Below are 17,876 nucleotides of genomic sequence, written 5' to 3'. Positions count from 1 at the left end.
TTGTGGAGAGTGGGGAATGGAAGCGGGAACAAGAGCCATGCGAGGATCTATCAGGGACAATATTGATCCAGACCCTGGTTCAGGGCCACTCGCTTACCAGGAAAGAGCAGGAAGAGACATCCAGGGGAGTTTTGGGGAGTTTGAAATTAAAACAATTCCTGTCATCGCAGGAAAGTTCGAAGTTAAATGGTTGGTGATGGAGTTTACTAAGCGGTCGGGCCAGAAGAGACGGTGAGACTTTCGTGTTCTTTAAAGTTTTTGTTAATCCTACTGAAACTAATTAAAATAGGAAAGCCAATTTTTCATATTTCTAACATTATTAATGCAAGAAGTCAGGCTATTTATTTGGCAACATGTTTCAATGTTGATAAGGTTTATTTATATTTTCAGAGTGTATCAATATTTGTAAGAGTTGTGCTTTATTAATGATGGTGTGGTTTGTTGAAACAGTTGCTTTTATTAAAATAGAAAGGAATAATGGCATTGAAAATTGTATATTGAGTCATTATGTTTACTATCAGCGGTGTCCAAGTGATCAACTGCAATGAACAGTGAACAGCAGAAGCACCATCTCTGGAATGGGCCATCATCATCTCAGGGATAATTTGGCCACAGTCAACGTATATTCCCAGCAAAGGGAGAGGCAGAGAGAACAATTACAGAGCTCACTGTATACCGAAAAAGACAGGGATTAAGTTCAATAAGAAAAAGTAAGAAAATATCGAGGATGGGGTGTGGAATGGACTGCCTGCAATGACAGTGGAGTCAGACAATTTAGGAACATTTAAGCGGTTATTGGAATCGGCACAGGGAGCACACCAGGATGATAGGGAGTGGGATAGCTTGATCTTGGTTTCAGATATAGCTCGGCACAACATCGTGGGCCGAAGGGCCTGTTCTGTGCTGTACTGTTCTATGTTCTATGTTAACATGACGAAGGACCAGATTCACTGTCGAAAGAGAAGAGAACTTACAAACAACTCAAACAAGAGAAGCAAAGAGAAAGCAGGATAAAATAATGGCTTCTTGTTGTAAGAGAATATCACAGTTTTAGTTTGAATAACAGATAGTAAGAGGACGATTGGGACGAATGGTGGGGGGGGGGCGATTTATGATTGGCGATTTAGGTCATAGTTACCATCAAATGAAGAGTTAACATTCACTTTTAAGAGGGGAGACTGCAAATCTCAAGGACCCAATACCAACCAAGCATAGGTGGACTCATGCATCCTCAGGTTAGATTCTTATCTGTTACTCTTCCCCTCCTCCATCACCCACCTTACTGTCAGTTCAAGAAGGCCGATCACCTTCTCAAAGGAAACCTGGGCTTTCACACAAACTGTTGGTCTTCTCAGAGGCGTGCCTCCGCCATGAAATAATATGTTAATCAGAGTTGCTGTGTCATTTCCATGTTCTGTTCCCTTCTCTGTCTACAGTTAATTTAATGGCGATTCTGGTCCTGCTCCGGGGGAAATGTGGCCTCTCCAGCTGCACCACTCGCTACCTGGTGGCCATGGCAGCCGGGGATCTGATGGTTATTATCTTTGAGATCATACTGCGGCGATTCTCTTTGTATTATTACCCATGGTGTTTCCTGGACCTGACACCCGTGTGCAGCGTTGTCAATGTCCTTCGCCGTGCAGCAATAGACTGTTCTGTCTGGTTCACCAGTCATGTTCACCTTTGATCGATTTATCGCCATTGGTTCCCAAAAGCTGAAAGCTAAATATTGCACCGAAAAAACTGCGGCTGTGGTTCTTGCAACAACAACCATTCTACTCTGTTTGAAAAATGTGCCTCGTTACTTTAGATATGAACCGAGTAAAATAATCAACAATGTATCGTGGTTATGCAAAAATAAGAGAATCTTTTACACTGATCCTAGGTGGCAGGGGTTCACTAACTTTCCAATAGCATTAACTCCAATGATCCCATTCGCAGTAATTCTGATCCTTAACGCTCTGATTTTCCGACGCATTTTAATGGCCAGCCGAGCTCGCAAGTCACTGAAGGGTCAGAGCGAGGGAGACAAACACAGTGACCCAGAGATGGAGAGTAGAAAGAAGTCTATTATTTTACTCTTTGCCATATCCAGCAACTTCATAATTCTGTGGTTATTCTATTTTTTATATAGGCTTGATGTGCCAGAACTCTTTTTCGATGGCAGTGGTTATGACATCTTTGAGGACATCGCCTATATGCTGCAGATTTTAAGCTGCTGCACAAACACCTTTATTTATGTGGCCACTCAGCCCAAATTCAGAACAGAGTTAAAGAAAATGCTGAAATATCCGTTTGTATCGATTGCTCAATACATTGATTGAAACAACAGTTTAAAAAAATCCATCGTGTGAGGGACAGGAACATGGTGGCCCTGTGAGCAGAGATATGACAGATATCCAGCTCAAGAAGAGCAAGATGTGACATGGTGGGAGGAGGTGAAGGGAAGAGTCTGCAGGAATGAACTGCATTGGAGGGATGTGCGCGGCGCAGGGAGAGAGAGAGTGGAAGAACCAGAGCTTGACTTCTCCAAGGAGGTCAGACAGGGCGAGGAAAGGCTGCGGAGGACAAGAGGTGAACGTGACATAACCCAGCATAAAGAGATCAGATACAAAGTATCGCCTGAATGCATTGATTTAAACAGTTCATAAACTTGAAAACAGCGGAAAGGGAGGTTGTTAATTGAACATTTCGGGGTATCTATTGGACCGAGGAGGGTTTTCATCTGTCAGCATGTTGCCGTTTCTGGGATCTTGCTGTGTGAAGAGGGCAAGTGTGTGGCTTTCTACATCATAGTAATGTTGCAGAAACAGATGAAGGGAGAGAGGGAAAGACAAAGAAAAAGAATCAAGGAGAGAGATAGAAGCGGCTGGATGTTGTGTGTTGGAGGCAGAGGGAGCGGTGAAAGCTGCTATTGAGGTGCGGGGGTTCTAAATGGGGGAACAGGGTCTCCATTTAATTCTGAGGCTCCCGGGATGTGGATTTCACTGCCTCAGCCTCACTCTGCCTCACTCTGTACCTCTGTATAAAAACTGACCACATTTAAAACGCACTCCACACTGTTGACTGCATCTTGTGGGATCTTGCTGAGCACAAGGGACTTCGTTTTAAAAGCCGTCATGCTTTTCATGAGGGACGTTTATCCTTTCAGGGACAGAAGGGATATATCGAGACTTAAGAAAATGCCCACAGACACAGAGGTGTGTGTGTGCGTGTGTGTGTGTGTATATATATATGTTTGTGCGTCTGTGTTTGTCTGGCCGCGTGTCTTGGTGTGTTTTTATGTATGTGTGTGTGTCTGCGTGTGAGAGTGTTTGTGTGTCTGTGTGTGTGCATATGTCTATGTTTGTGGGTGCTGCACGTTGCTGTGTGTTTGCCCCATTGTCAGTGTAAGCATATGTGTGCGTTTGTGCCTGTGTGTGTGTGCGTGTGTGCCCGCCTACGTGTATGTCCCAGTATCTGTGTGTGTTCCTCAGTGTTGGGTGTCCATGTGTGTTTGTGTGTGCCTCAGTGCGTGTGTCTCAGTGTTTGTGTCTGTCTGTGTGCGTGTGTCTGTGTGTGTCTGTCTCTATGAGTGTATCTCTGTGCGTGTGCCTGTGTGTGTGTTTTTCTCGGTGTGTGTTTGTGATTGTGTCTGTGTTCATGTGTTTGTCTGTGTGCATGCGTGTGTGTCTCTGTCTCAGTTTGCGTTTCTGTGTGTGCAGCGTTGTGTGTTCCTTGTGTTTGTGTGTATGTGTGTCTTCTTGTGTGTGCCTATATATATATATGTGTGTGTGTATGTGTGCGAGCGTGAGTGTATGTGTGTTAGTTTGTCTCAGTGCGTTTGTGTGTGCATGCATGTGTGCATGTGGGTGTGACGGGAGACAGAGTGAGGGAAGACAGTGAGATGCGACTTTGAGGCATCGCACAGTGCGGGAATAATGCGAAGGGAAAAAGAGTGAGGGGGGAGAGAGTGAGATGGAGAGAGCAAGGCGGAATAGCGCAAGAGGAGGATAGGGCGACGGGTAAAGAGTGTAACGGGAAAAGAGTTCGGGAGAATGTGAGGGAAGAGAAAGTGAGGGGGAGAGTGAGTGAGTGGGAGAAGGGTTTTAGGGTGCGAAGGAATAGTGTGATAGGACAGAGTAAGAGGGGGAAGGAATAAAGGAGTTGAGGGAGTGAGATACTGGGTAAGGGACGAGCAGATGGGAGAGAGATTGTTGAGGTGAGAGGGGAGCTAACAGAAAGCAGAATATACTGGCCAGTTTGAATTTAATCTCAATTCATGAATTCGAACTTTCTATCTGAAGGAATTCACATCTGAGGAGTCCAGTTAAAAATCCCAGTGACTCTCCCACTGTGATGTTGCTGAAGATGCTGTATTTAGTAAGTGGAAATATTATATCTCACAATGAGAAAATTTAATTTAATGCAGATTTCTAGAGCAAGCAAATCCTAATTGAGTTAAGAAGAATACAACTGTGCACAATGCTCCCGGTCTGGTCTGGCCAAGGTTCTGTGCAATTGCAGCAAGACATCTTTACTGTTTTACACAAATCCCCTTGCGATGAAGGCCAACGGAGCATTAACCTTGCTAAGTGATTGCAGTCCCTGCATGCTGGCTTTTAGAGTCCCATGAACAAGGACACCCAGAACTTTCTGGACATCATCTATTTCCAATTTTGCACCATTGCATAATTACCTTGTTTCTCTGTATTTTCTACCAAAATTGGAGAATTAGACACTTATTCCCGTTATATTCCATCTGCCCTGTCCTTGCCCATTTATACAGCCTGTCCAAATCCCGCTGAAGAACCATCACAAGTGTGTGTGTGGGTGGGTGGGTGGGTGTGTGTTTGTGTGGCTTCAAGGTGATTTAAACAAGTTGATTAAGTGGGCAAATACATAGGAAATGCAATGTAACGTAGATAAAAATGGTATAATGTAATTAAATGTGAATTTATCCATTTTGGATGGAGAAACAGAATTGTGTAGTATTCTTTAAATGGTGACATAATAAATTTTAGAAAATTCAGAAATCAAATTCACAACAAAGTGTTGGATTGGACATGTTCAATTAGGGCAGCACGGTAGCACAGTGGTTAGCACTGCTGCTTCACAGCTCCAGGGACCTGGGTTCGATTCCCGGCTTGGGTCACTGTCTGTGTGGAGTTTGCACATTCTCCTCGTGTCTGCGTGGGTTTCCTCCGGGTGCTCCGGTTTCCTCCCACAGTCCAAAGATGTGCGGGTTAGGTTGATTGGCCATGCTAAATTGCCCCTTAGTGTCCTGAGATGCGTAGGTTGGAGGGATTAGTGGGTAAATATGTAGGGATATGGGGGTAGGGCCTGGGTGGGATTGTGGTCGGTGCAGACTCGATGAGCCGAATGGCGTCTTTCTGTACTGTAGGGTTTCTATGATCATTCTATGATAAACCCAGGATTAAAGTTCACACATACAATATGTTCACACTCTTCATTAGTGTCCTCACAGTTAATTCCCTGCCTACCTTAATATCATAAGCAAATTTATAATTGATAGATATCGTTCCTTCATCCAACTTACAGATATAGGAACAGCAGCACAGATCATCGTTACGTATACCGTTAAAAAGTGGATGGAGAAAATCACAAGGAGCACCAATCAGAGCGAGAACAGGATAATAAAAGTACTGAATAACATAAAGTGCGTATTCGATCCGTGTATCCATCCATCTGGCTGTAGTGGCAAGGTGAAGCCACACTGATAAACCCCTTTCCAATGTTGTAACTTTCGAATCTATTGTTCTGAGATCCTGATCCATTGCTGTTTCATCCCAAACTATTGTTCTCAGATTCTCATCCATTGCTGAACCATTCCAAATTCTTGCTGTCAGAACTGGATCAATAGTTGTCATCTTTCAAACTACAGTTCCAATCCCTCCCATAACTCTCACTTGAGCCACCGTTTCCTGTTGCTGCTGTTACCAGTTCATAACTTATCGAGGTTACTCCCTTATTAATGAAACAATGACGCCCTCCCGTGAGGCATATTTGTCACGAATCCATGGAGAATGAAAATAATTTCTGTCACTAAACAAACAGGTTATGTTAACCCGTTTTGATTTTTGGATTCCGGAGCTTCAAAAACAACAATGGTCAGTTGACTGTCGGTGACTAGTTTAACATTATTTAATATAGTTATTGATAACAAACAGTTTGGCTGCAGCAAATTATCTGCATTGCCGAGACAAATCGACAGTTGACAGCTGATCACTGATCCGAGAGGAGCACCGAGAGAGGAGCAAGGAATGCACTTTGTCTTTCCTGCATTCTCCAGGCACATCATGTGTCACCACTTTGATATTTGACATCAAAACGGTGTATTCCCTGAGACAGATTGGACAGCCAACCGCATTCAGGATCAGCATATTTGAATCATCGACTCGACCCACCATCATGTGCCCCCCACCCCCCAACGTCCCCTCCCACTCCCCCCCCCCACCCCGCCACCCACCCCCCCTCCCCCCCCCCCCCGAAGAAAAATTGCCATTCACGTTCCCCTTGCCCTATCGTTGTCGCCACTCAGGCTGAATCTGTGTGCCTGGTTTGTCGCAAACCTCAATCCCGACATCCATTTACAAAGGTCACCTTAAAATGGGGTGTGGGGTTTCTTTTGGAGGGGGGTCCGAGTGTAAGTGAGTTTAAAGAGTGGAAGTAAGATGACAGAGACTGAAAGTGCATGGGCATTAACACAAACTAGCGGAAATGTTCGACATCGAGGAATATGAGAGGGGCGAGGTGAATTGAGACCAATTGAGACCAGGATCCTTCAGCAAGATAACTGATGAGAGTTCAAACAATTAACAAAAAAAGAAGTGAAATTCAATGATCTTCAATCCCACCAAGGCCCTCTCCCTGTAACCCCATATGTTTCCCCTGCGAGTCCCTCTGATATTAAGTGGCAATTGAGCATGGCCAATCATCCTAACTCGCACATCTTTGGCACGTGGGAGGAAACAGGAGCACCCGGAGGTAACCCACGCAGACATGGGGAGAATGTACAGACTCCATACAGACAGTCACCCGAAGCCGATATTGAACACGGGCCCCCGGCGGTGTGAGGCAGCAGTGTTATCCACTCTGCCACCGTGCCGCCCCTGTGAGACTGCAAATCCCAAAATTAACCGGGTGAATGGCTTCCCAAAAGGAAAACCAAATGTGAAACTTCGATTCTGCAAGGACAGAAATATTTTTTTGCAATGTATGATCTGGTACATGTAAGGAATTTAGGGGATGGTTCCGATGAGTCCATGGCATTGTTATGAAAGAAAAAAACATGACCAGATTCTTACAAGGCAAATTTCAGGCAAAAGTGCTGAACAGAGGAATATCGAAACCAAAAGTAGGAGTACGCCATTCGGCCCCTTGAGCCTGCTCCGCCATTCATTTCGATCATGGCTGATCATCAAATTCAATATCATGATCCCCTCCCCCGCCCTCCCCCCCTCCCTCCTCCCTACTCCCCCCTCCCCACCTCCCTACTCCCCCCCTCCCTCCTCCCCCCCGCCCCATCAATATACCTTGTCCCCTTCAGCTGCAAGAGCTGCATCTATTTTCTTCTTGAAATCAAACAAAGTTTTGGTCTCAATTACAATCGGTTGTCCTGAATTCCACATGCTCACCAACTTCTGGGTGAAGAAAATCCTCCTCACCTTAGCTCTGAAAGGTTTAAGCCGTATCCACAAACTATGACCCTAGTTCTGGACTCCCCCCGCCATTACAGAGATTCTTTCGGAATCAACCCTGTCTAACGCTATTTGAATTTTACAAATTTCTCTGAGATCCCCTATCACTCGTTTAAATTCAAGGGAATCTAACGCTAACCGGCTTAATCTCTCGTCATATGGCACACCTGTCATAGAGCCATAGAGGTTTACAGAATCGAGACAGGCCCTGCGGCCCAAATTGTCCATGCCGCCATTTCTTAAACCGCTAAGCTTGTCCCAATTGCCCACATTTGGCCCATATCCCTCTGTACCCATCTTAGCCATGTAACTTCCTAAACGCTTTTCAAAAGACAAAGTTGTACCTGCCTCTACTACTAACTCGGGCAGCTTATTCCAGACACTCACCACCCTCTGTGTCAAAAAAATGTCCATCCGGGCCCTTTTGCATCTCTCCCCTCTCACCTTCAACCTGTGCCCTCTAGTTTTAGACTCCCCTACCTTTGGGGAAAGGTATTGACTATCCAGCTGATCTATGCCCCTCATTATGTTATAGACTTCTATTAGATCTCCTCCAAGCCTCCTGCGCTCCAGAGAGAGAAGTCCCAGTCTATCCAGCCTTTTCTTATAACTGGAAACATCAAGTCCCGTCGCATCCTAGTGAGGCTTTTCTGCACTCTTTCCAGTTTAATAGTATACTTTCTAGATTTGGGTGACCAGACCTGTACACAGTGTTCCAAGTGTGGCCTCACCAATGTCTTGTCCAACTTCAACAATTCGCCCCAACTCCTGTATTCAATGTTCTGACTAATGCATACCCTGTGACTCCGCTGCCACACACACACTCACTCCCTCATTCCCACACACCGTAACGCTCACACACCCACTACAGTATAAACATACACTCCCCAACCGCCCGCCCCCACCAAATACAAACTTACCCGTTCACGCACTCTCTCCCTCACTCCCACACACAGCAACACTCACACCCTCACTACAGTATAAATTTACACTCTCCAACTCCCCCTCAAAATACTCACTCATCCGCTCACACATTCGCTCCCTCACTCCCACACACAGCAACACTCACACTCTCACTACAGTATAAATTTACACTCTCCAACTCCCCCATCAAATTCACACTCACCCGCTCACAAACCCAGTCGCTCTCTTACCCCACACGTAATCACTCACTGTCTGACTCAGACAGATGCACACGAACATTCTAGAGACTCACTCTCTGTTCCAGTTACAGTCACACTCAAGCTTTCTCTGCAACACACTCACTTCCTCAATGCAACACAACCACAAACCGAATCTCTCATTCCCACACACAAATAGAGACTAACCACCTCACTCACTTACATAGATACACTCAAACAAGCACAGAGAAAACAGCAAGTCTATATCCCTCTCACACTCATGCATGCACTCCCAATTTCACATGCAAGCCAACATTCACAAACACACACAAACACTGTCTTTGTCTTTTCCCACGCTCACAGATACACACACACATTTCTCTCTTGCACACCTTTCTCTCACACGTACAATCACACTCATCTTCACATCCCCACAATCTCTCACCCACACTCGCACATGTCCTGTCTCTGGTCTTCCTGACACAACACAGACACACACACATGCACGCACACGGCAGAGTTTATTTTCTTTTGTTCAGGTGCAACATTCCCAGGCAACAGTGAATGGAGCAGTAACGCTGAACATTAAAATAACTTTTTAATTGAAGTGTTTACTTTGTTCTATGTCCATTGTCTATGTGACTGTGTATTTCACTTTCTTGCAACTAACCTCTTTACTGGTTTGATACTAACACGTGGAACATGTGGTCTCACCAAATGTGTCACCTGCTAGTTAGTGGCCATGGCAACAGCAGAACTATTTGTCATTATTTTCGACGTGATAATGAAGCAGATTCCGCATGTTTACCTTTTACATTTTTTATTATTTGCTGCACTCTCTCAAAGTGTGCAATATCCACAGTACAATTCTTCATACAGCCACGGACTGTTCTGTCTGGTTCACCGTGACTTTCACTGTTGATGGATTTGTGGCCAGATGTTGCGGAAAGCTGAGAAGTAAACACTGCACCGTGAAATCCGCAGCGGTGGCTCTGGGAACAGTAACTGGGTTGAGCTGTTTAAAAAACATGTTCTGGTGTTTTACGTTCACAGGTTTATATGCGTTTATAAAAAGACTATGGCTTCGTAGGCTTACAGGCGGCTTTATAAGCTCCCCTATGTGGGCATCAATCGAATTGCTGCAATATATTTTAACACCTTGTATTCCATTTATCCTGATTATAATGCTCAATACCTTCACCGTCAGAAACATTTTAGTGAACAGCAGAAACCGCAGGAGACTCCGGGCTCAGAGCATTGAGAAGACTCATTTTGATCCAGAAATGGAGAATCGGAGGAAATCCATTATTTTACTGTTTGCTATATCAGCGAATTTTTTTCTGTTATGGGCATTGTTGGTGTTTTATTCCATACAGACACGCATGACATTTCTCCAGGTTATGGATATTGCTGTGGGCTATTTTATCATGCAGTTGGGCACCATGCTTCAACTTCTTAGTTGCTGCACAAATACTTGCATCTATGCAATAACACAGACAAAGTTCAGACAGCAGGTGAAAACTATGCTAAAATACCCCTTCAGTAGAATTGTGAAATGTATCCAATGATTCGAATAGATGATTAATTGAAATTTCCCATGAACTCAATATCTAATTTTACTTGTAAATGGACCAATTCTTTTAAGTTGTAGACAGCGTGTGGTTCGTTTATGTCACTGTCCATGTGCAGCAACTGTCCCTGCACTAATAGAACATGTGGTGCATCTTAATCTATGATAAGAAAGGTTGGTGGGGGGCGGGGGGGGGGGGGGCAGGGGATGACAGAGCGGGGGGGGGGTGCAGAGCCTGTCATTATGGCAACAGAACTGGCTGAAGAATATCTCTATTGCAATAGAGATGGAATGCAGGCAAAATGATGGTAGCCGAGCAGGGCAGAGGATTGCTGCTAATCAAACAAAGCATGGAAGGTGCCAGCACTGTGCTGGCAGAGTATGCGTAACAGCTCTATGTATTTTCACAGAGCAGGGATGGGACCTATAACTAGGGTAACACGTTGATGAGCATCTGTTTTGGGGCACGTTTGGAGTGATGTTAATCTCTTAGTAACGCAATACAAATTGTGCTGCCATTGTGGTGAAACGTGCAGCCGTGGGATTTCTCTTTAGTTGCAGCGATGTGGTGTGGCACTTTTCAGCTAGAATTGGAGAATCTGCTTTAGTTGCGATGCGTTAGCAATATTTCAGAGTCTATGTTAGATTTTGTGTCTATTAGATTCAGGGCCCCCATTAGTTGCAGGGTCTTTGTCAGTATAAAGGTATCTTTCAGTTGCAGCAACATTAATTGCAGTCTCACTGAAGCGCCCCCATTCCAGACCCCTCCCCCTTCAATCACTGCAAATCACAAACACTTTTAGAACAGAACAATTGCATCTAATGGGAACTCTCTGCTTGGACATTGTCATGTGAGCGTACATTAAAGCAATGTAAATGCCATGCAGCTTACAGCTTCAGCGATGTCATTGCGGGCTGCAGCTAAGCTGTGGCAGTCAGGTGATAGGGTTTGTTTCCTTTGGGCTTTCAGTTATGTTTTTGGAAGCAGTTTACCTGCATGCTAAGAAGCAGACTGTTTTCCTCCCTGTTTTTTTTCCTCTTTGTTTGGTTCTGCCTTAAAGGATCTGTGTTTTGGGAAAATCGATCCGACTACAACCTCTTCTGAGTTTCTTCACAAGGAAAACGTGGCAAATAGGAACAGGAGGAGACCATTCAGCCCATCACAGGCCTGCGCCGACAACAGTCCCACCTTATCCCATAACACCTCACACTTACCCTGCTAATCCCCCCGAAACTAGGGTCAATTTGACATAGCCAATCAACCTAACCCTCAAATTTTTCACTGTGGGAGGGAACCGGAGCACCCGGAGGAAACCATGACCAGCCATGATCACAATGGATGGCACAATGGATCACAATGGATCACAGGCTTTGAACTGAGGCTTAGTCACATAGGCCTTGAATTGAGGACTGGTCACACAGGCGTTGAATTGAGACCTAGTCACACCGGCCTTCAATTGAGGCCTAGTAAAACACAAATTTAATTGAAGCCCAGTCATAGAGGCCTTAAATTGAGGCCTAGTCCGCAGGTCTTTTATTGAGGTCTAGTTACACAGAACTTGAATTGAGGCCTCGTCACACAGACCTTGAATTGAGGCCTGGTCACAGGGAACTTGAATTGAGGCCTAGTCACACATAACGTGAATTGAGAACTAGTCACACAGGCCTTGAATTGAGGTCTAGTCACACAGGCCTTGAATTGAGGCCTCGTCAGAAAGGCTGCATTATACCTCAGGTACAAAGAACAAGTGCCTTTCCCCCACCCACCTCTCCTCCCCCATCCCTAGTGAAACTAAACAATCCTTTCCTTCCACAAATCCCACCACCCTGTCTAAAATCACACGTAGGACTCGGGGATGGAGAATAAGCCTTTCCCCAGGCTCAGGAATGTGAATTTCAGCTCCCTCTCCCTTCCAAATGCTTCACAGTGAGAGAGGCAGACTGAGAATGTTACAAACAGAAACTCAGTATAAGTAGATTGAAGCTCTGCCCTGAGCCCTCACACAGCACCGTGGCATTACTGAGAGTAAAACACAGGCACTGTCCAATTGGTCAATTAAACCGGGTCCCAATCGCAGCCTTTTTCATTCCAAGCCCCTGTGAGAACTCGATCAAACATCCTCTCTACAGCTCTGCCTTACCCTGTTCCTCTCTATATCACACGCTCCCTTCCCTTAATCTTTTATGTTTAAACTGTGGACACTGATACAGTGTGAGGAATATGGGGCGGGGATGAGGCACAGAGCATGAGTTCACAGCATGAACGAACACACACACACACAGTCTGAACATGGCGAGAAAGAATGCGATATTTAAGTGAGATTGGGGTGAAGTCAGTGGGCAACGAGGGACCACACCTCTCCCTCTCTCCCTCCGCCCCTCTGCTGAAGAAGATTAGGGCACACGGAGTTGGGGGGAGTGTGTTAAAGTGGATTGGGGACTGGCTATCCGACAGGAAGCAAAGAGTCGGAATAAATGGGTGTTTTTCCGGTTGGAGGAAGGTAACTAGTGGCGTGCCGCAGGGATCGGTACTCGGGCCGCAACTGTTTACCATTTATATAGATGATCTGGAGGAGGGGACGGAGTGTAGCGTAACGAAGTTTGCAGACGACACAAAGATAAGTGGAAAAGTGAATCGTGTGGAGGACGGAGAAGATCTGCAGAGAGATTTGGACAGGCTGAGTGAGTGGGCGAGGATATGGCAAATGGAGTATAACGTTGATAAATGCGAGGTTATACACTTTGGAGGAAATAATAACAAATGGGATTACTATCTCAATGGAAACAAATTAAAACATGCTACCGTGCAAAGGGACCTGGGGGTCCTTGTGCATGAGACGCAAAAGCCCAGTCTGCAGGTACAATAGGTGATCAAGAAGGCAAATGGGATGTTGGCCTATATTGCGAGGGGGATAGAATATAAAAGCAGGGATGTCTTGATGCACCTGTACAGGGCATTGGTGAGGCCGCAGCTGGAATACTGTGTGCAGTATTGGTCCCCTTATATGAGGAAGGATATATTGGCATTGGAGGGAGTGCAGAGAAGGTTCACCAGGTTGATACCGGAGATGAGGGGTTTGGATTATGAGGAGAGGCTGAGGAGATTGGGTTTGTACTCGTTGGAGTTTAGAAGGATGAGGGGGGATCTAATGGAGACTTATAAGATAATGCGGGGGCTGGATAGGGTGGAGGCGGAGAGATTCTTTCCACTTAGTAAGGAAGTTAAAACTAGAGGACACAGCCTCAAAATAAAGGGGGGTCGGTTTAAGACAGAGTTGAGGAGGAACTTCTTCTCCCAGAGGGTGGTGAATCTCTGGAATTCTCTGCCCACTGAGGTGGTGGAGGCTACCTCGCTGAATATGTTTAAAGCGCGGATGGATGGATTCCTGAGCGGTAAGGGAATTAAGGGTCATGGGGATCAGGCGGGTAAGTGGTACTGATCCACGTCAGATCAGCCATGATCTTAATGAATGGCGGGGCAGGCTCGAGGGGCTAGATGGCCTACTCCTGCTTCTATTTCTTATGTTCTTATGTTCCTTCCACCCCTCCCCACTTAGAATAATGACAAGTCACTCCAGGTTTGGTGCTGTTTGTACATTTGACGTGAACAGGGAACCTTCCACTTCTCGCAGTCACTCCTCTCTGTTTCTCTCTCTGAGACCCTCTCTCTCTTACCTCCACCAACTCTGTCCCTATCCACCCCCCTTCTCTCTCAATCTCTCCTGCTCTTGATAATCAATCTCCGTTCTCTCTCTCTGCCAGTTGATCTCCCCCTTTCTCTGTACGTACCCATCGCCCTCCTCTCTCTCTCTCGCCCTGCTCTGTATAATCTCTCTCTCTCAGACGATGAATCTGGATTGAAATTCTCTCTGAAAGGTGTCTGTCTGACCATTTTAAATCATGTCACCCTGTGACCACTGTTTGTGTTGATCACTGATTCACATTGAGAAATGAGGCTGGGGACAGTGGTGGGAGATGGAAGCAATCACAGTCAGATGTCAGTGCACTGAATTTGGGGAGCGGAACCACGGTCTCCCAGCAGGATAGGGTGCAGGAAAAATACGCACAGCAAGATCCCACAAGCAAACTGTTATGTTACCCTAGAGTTCCCCCCTCTCTCACTGTTACCCTCCAGTTCCCATCTCTCTCTCTGATAACTCACAATCAAAGGAGAACGCTGGGGGAGAGATAGAGGGAGAGAGAGAGACAGGGGGAGAGAGAGAGAAAGAGCAGGAAACCCCACAATCACATCCTGAATAAAATAAATGGGGTTTTTTAACCATCGAGTTCTCCCACTTCAGCACAGACACTGTTCGGGAATGAAGCAAACACAAAAGGACATTCCGAGGGCCCTCTGAGATTAGGCCTTGAATTGAGGCCTAGTCACAGAGGCTGCATTAAAATTCGGGGAAAGACAACAGTTTTCTCCCCCCTCCCCCAGTGAACCAGAACAATCCTCTCCAGCCCCGAAACTGCCCCAGACACGATTGGAAGGAATGAGAGGGAAAAGGGAGCCAGTGTTCCCCAGACCCTACTGCTTCCACCTCCCCCCTCCCCACTACCACCTCCCTCCCTCCCCACTGACCCACTCCCCCTCCTCCTCCCCACCCCCTCCCCTCCCACTCCCCTCCTCCCCACCAGCCCTCCCCTCCCCACCCGCCCCCCTCCTCCTCCCCCTCCCCCCTCCTTTCCCACCCCTCCCCACCTGCCCCTCCTCCCCCATCCTCACCACCTCCTCCTTCCCCCTCCCCCGTCCCCCCTGCTCGCCCCTCCTCCAACCTCCCCCTCGCCCCCCTTCTCCCCTCCCCCCCTTTCCCACCACCAATCTATCTCACAACGCGTTCTCTTCTCACTCTCTCCCCGTCATTCCCTCTGCCCTTACACTCTCCTTCCTGACTCTCTTCCTCATTCACTCACCTTCTCTCCCCCTCACTCTCCCCTTCGCACAAGCTAGCTGCCATTGCTCCCTCCCCTCACTCTCGCCCCTCCCTATCTCTCCCCTCACTCTTCACCTATTCCCCTGCTCACAATCCCTCCCCTCACTCTATCTACCCTCACATTCTGCCCCTCACACTCACTCCTCCTCACCTTCTCTACCCCTCAGTATCTCCCGTTCGATTTCTGCATCTCACTCTATTCCCCTAAATCTCTTCCCCCTCACTCTCACACTGTCTCCGCCTCACTGACTTCTCCCTCCCCCTCACTCTACCTCTCATTCTCTTCTCCCTCAGCCTCTTGTCCTGTCACTCCCTCCCCGTCACTTTCTCCCTCGCTTTCTTCCCCCTCACACCCTCCCCCTCAATTTCCCCAGCATTATCTCCCCTTCATTCTCACACCAGCTCGCTCTGTCCCTGACACTGTCCCCCTGTCACTCTCTCACCCCTCACACCCTGTCCTCTTACTCTCTCTCCTCTCACTCTGTCCCCATCTCTCCCCTCCACTCGCTCTTGACCTATTCCCCCTTGCTATCTCCCATTGCCCTCCCCCCTCACTATCTCCACTCTCCCTCACTCCCCTCTCACCTACCCTCCCCCTCACTCTTTCTGCTCACTCTCTCTGTCATTGATCATATTTAAGACAGAAATAGATATGTTCTTGATTGGTAAGGGGATCAAATGTTATGGGGGAAAGGCGGGAGAATGGGGTTGGAAACGTATCAGCTGTGATTAAATGGTGGAGGAGACTCGATGAGCAGAATAGCTGAATTCTGCTCCTGTATCTTATGGTCTTTTCAGTTTCACGCTCACTGTTAGCTACAGTATTTACACTAGTCCCCCGCTCTTTATTAGCTTGTGTACGTATTCGTTTCAGCATTCCAATGATTCACAATTAGCATTTAACTAATTAACCAATAAGCATTGAATTGTAAATAACTACAGCTATACAGATTATAAAATCAGGAATATTCATTACAATTACAGAGCAATAGCATTAACCCTTTCTCTTCCAAGACTCAATAACATAGATCATGTCACAAACTGAGCAGTATTAAGTTAAAACTAGCACAGACCAGACAACACAATAAAGTAAATTTAAATAATAGATTATATGAATAGCTTGTTCTGAAGAAATGATACTAATTTGAAAGTGATTAATTCATAGTCTTTGAAGAATTTCCCCTATTAAATGTGATGCGTTTAATGGTATAGAATATCTACCCACTTTTCAGCGCCGACATCTGCAAATGTAGATGGATGAAAAGCAACAACCTGACAAACACCAGGTAATATCTGTCATGGTAAAATAAACAGTTTTATAAATAATGGTAATATCGGACATCATGAATCTATCCTGAGATCGTTGGGACAATCCAAAATATATCATACATTCAGAAATTAAATAAAGCTGAGGTGAGTGTACAGGGACAGAGTGAAATTGTGAATTCTAGCTTTCTATGCTATAGCTCTGCATCTGCTCAGTGAGATATAAGGAACAAGGAAAGAGGAAACTGCATTTCCGAGGCTCCGGTCTTGTGCAATTCTGCACCAGTGTTCCTTTGTTGCTTTCGTTCTAGGGATGTCGGTTTCAGAGGAAATGTTATTACTGTTGTCCAACTTAAATTTCATTTGGTTATGGGGTGCTGAGAATTCATTAACCGCTGTAATGCATGGGTTTGTGGTTTGTGTTTCTGTGGGTGTATGGCTGCGTGTTGTGTGTATTTAAGAGAGATTCTGTGTTTCTCTCTGCAAGTCTCTCTGTGTGTCAGTAAGTGGGTAAAGTGTTCAAGTGTCTGGGTTTGTATGTGTGTGTTTGTGAGAGTGTGTATCTCTGTACCCGTGAGCATGTGTGTGAGTTTGTCAGTGTGTGAATGAGTGTGTGGGTGCCAGATTATGTCTGTGTGTATGTGTGCGTATGTCTGGAGGGATGTGTAGGATGCACAGGTGTGTGTATGTGTATGATGATGTGTCTGTATGTCTGTGTGTCTGTTTCCATGATTGTGCCTCGTTGTGTGTCTCCCTGTGTGAGTGTGTGTGTGAGATTATGCTTGTGATTGTGCGTTTTTATGTGGGAATGTCAGTGCCTCTGTGTGATTCAGATTATAAATCGGAAACACATTCCACCTTTGGATTGGAATCACTTTGATCAACTTGTGCATTCGGGATGTTAACAGTTCCAGAAATAATTGAAGTAACATTTACCGTGTGAATGTATGTTGTGGATTAAGGATTGGTCACCCTGCTTCAACACTGAAACTTTCCCTAATATATATGTGGGAGCTTTTGTTGAGGTTGATAATTGGCAGGGTAAACGGGGGGCGAGAGTGGAATGAGAGCATTTGGATTCCAACTGAGCTGCTCTCTGTATCACCGAAACCTGTGGAATTGTAAAGCAAGAACTGCAAAAGGGGAATAGTTTGTTTACAACTTATTTTCTGTTCGAGCACGGACAAAATGTGATTAAAGGTTGCAATTGTGTCTTAAAATGTTTGTGTTTCCAATTTTAAAAGAATCAGTCTGAGATTGAGACAATTATCTTGGAAACATT

The sequence above is a fragment of the Mustelus asterias genome (genome assembly GCF_964213995.1).
Source record: "Mustelus asterias chromosome 26 unlocalized genomic scaffold, sMusAst1.hap1.1 SUPER_26_unloc_20, whole genome shotgun sequence".
Lineage (NCBI taxonomy): Eukaryota > Metazoa > Chordata > Chondrichthyes > Carcharhiniformes > Triakidae > Mustelus > Mustelus asterias.
The sequence above is the reverse complement of the archived record's forward strand: the minus strand, read 5'-3'. Positions refer to the sequence as shown.